Source organism: Euphorbia lathyris, chromosome 1 (assembly GCF_963576675.1).
Source record: "Euphorbia lathyris chromosome 1, ddEupLath1.1, whole genome shotgun sequence".
In the NCBI taxonomy this organism is placed as follows: Eukaryota; Viridiplantae; Streptophyta; class Magnoliopsida; order Malpighiales; family Euphorbiaceae; genus Euphorbia; species Euphorbia lathyris.
In genome coordinates, this window is record NC_088910.1 from 137,659,090 (window position 1) to 137,661,336 (window position 2,247).

Below are 2,247 nucleotides of genomic sequence, written 5' to 3' on the forward strand. Positions count from 1 at the left end.
GGGTCCATAGCTCAGTGGTAGAGCATTTGACTGCAGATCAAGAGGTCACCGGTTCGAACCCGGTTGGGCCCTTTTTTGTGATTTTTTTTATGGAGATTCCCGTCCCTTTTTGTGTATGTAGCTTTACGTAAATCACTATTTTTATATTAAAAAAAAAGTTTGGCAACCTTGAACCAAGGTTGCTAAAAATTAACAACCTTTTGGCAACCTTCTTGGCATCCACCATCACTCAAATAGTAGGCACCCTTTAAAAGGTTGTAAAATCCAATACCACATCAGCTGACAATCTTTTGGGCAACCTCTATTAGAGATGCTCTTATAGAACTGTAGCTTTATAGCATTCAGCCGAATCAACGGACCGCTAACAAAACCGATTAATTTCACTGCATTAGTTAACATTTTAATGCCGCTTATATCAGTTGACTGACAAATTCTGCTGAATCAGTACATATCTCGTTTTTTTTTTTTGAAAATTAAAAAGAGAACTTTTCAAGAGTCTGTAGTAATTAACATTTAATAGTTTGGAACCAACTCAAAGAGTTTGGAACCAACACTAACTTCTATTGAACTTCAGAAAATTTATACAGCAATACAAGCATCAGTTACAACTGACTTCCATAACTTCTCCTAAACATAAGCAATAACTGAATAACTTCTTTTGAATTCAAATAATTAAATAAAATATTATCTGCTAATAAATTAACTAAGGCACATTTCCAACAAACTCCTCATTGCCTTAGTATTTACAAACACCCAATTTGTTTCGAAGTTTGTTTTGATGATGTACTTCCCATCACCATTCTAGAATTGGAGCACTTCTCTCCAAATGCTTCATATTGGTGCACATCTCACCAATTTCAAAACAATGTTTCTTCTTTTTCTTCGGCAACATGTGTCAACTTGACACTTTCTTCAGACTTGGTTCTACAATTCTTTTGAATATGCCCAAACCTTTTGCACTTCTGACACTAAGACTTCCCTTTGTGCCAGCAATCGTCTTCATGGTGACCGGACTTGCTATAGATAGCACATTTGGACCGAGCTTTTCCTTTTGAAGATGAACCCTTTGCCATATAAGCACCTTCAACTACTTGTTGGGTTCCTTCTTTTCTTAAACTTCTTCTTTGCTCTTGTGCATGTAGAGTGTTGATTAATTCAGACAAGAAAATTTGACTAATATCTCTGGAATCTTCCAGAGATGAAATTTTTACCTCAAATCTTTCGAACAAACTTGCAAGCACCTTCTCTACGATCCGGCTATCGGGTAGATCTTCTCCCATCAATCGGATTTTATTTATCACCGTCATTAGTTTATCAGAAAACTCTTGTAGAGTCTCTTTTTCTTCCATTCTCAAAATCTCGAAATCTCTTTTGAGATTTAACAATTGCATTCTTCTTGTTCTATCATTGCCATGATAGAGACCCTTCAAAGTATCCCAAGCTTGCTAATTCTGGCCATCAAAAACTGGTGCAGCAACCTGATTAAAAGATATTGCGTCTGCTTCCATTCTCACAGATCCCTCAAGATAATTTGCTCTGATACCAATTTGTAGTAATTAAGATTTAAGAGTTTGGAACCAACTCAAAGAGTTTGGAACCAACACTAACTTTTATTGAACTTCATGAAATTTATACAGCAATACAAGCATCAGTTACAACTAATTTTCATAACTTCTCCTAAACATAAGCAATAACTGAATAACTTCTCCTGAATTTAAATAATTAAATAAAATATTATCTGCTAATAAATTAACTAAGGCACATTTCCAACAGAGTCAAAAGCCAAAAAAAGAAAGAGAAGAGAGAGAACAAAGTTGTATAGAATCAGCTAATTTGCATCCATGTACACGCGGCGGTGGTGAAGAGTGGGGCGGGGCAGGGCTGATTAATGATAACCTTGGCTGCAGGATATCACTTGCTATGCGAATACATGATTGTTAAGTTGGAGGGCCGATTATACAAATACGTGTGTAAAAAAAATTGTTAAATTGAACTTATTCAACCGGTCATAGTGGTTGCCGAAGGGTATACGCCCTTGTATGCAAATGAAGGATTTGAAGAGATATAAAAATGCATTAACCACATATACTATTAACGTTAACAAGTTTGGTCAATTTGAGAAATAATTTATCAAAATGTCTTCTCAGTCACGAATCTTGTCATCTCAGATTTCGTCATTTTATAGCTCATTAGTAATAGATTGCAAACACGTGAATAGACATGAAACAAATTATATTGTATCGTGTA

At 35.4% G+C, this 2,247-nt stretch overlaps 1 non-coding gene across 1 annotated transcript; it reads left to right on the forward strand.

The window, feature by feature from the left end:
- TRNAC-GCA (transfer RNA cysteine (anticodon GCA)) lies at positions 1-72 on the forward strand. Its single transcript has one exon. It is a non-coding gene; the product is annotated as a tRNA-Cys (tRNA).
- Positions 73-2,247: the final 2,175 nt, after the last annotated feature.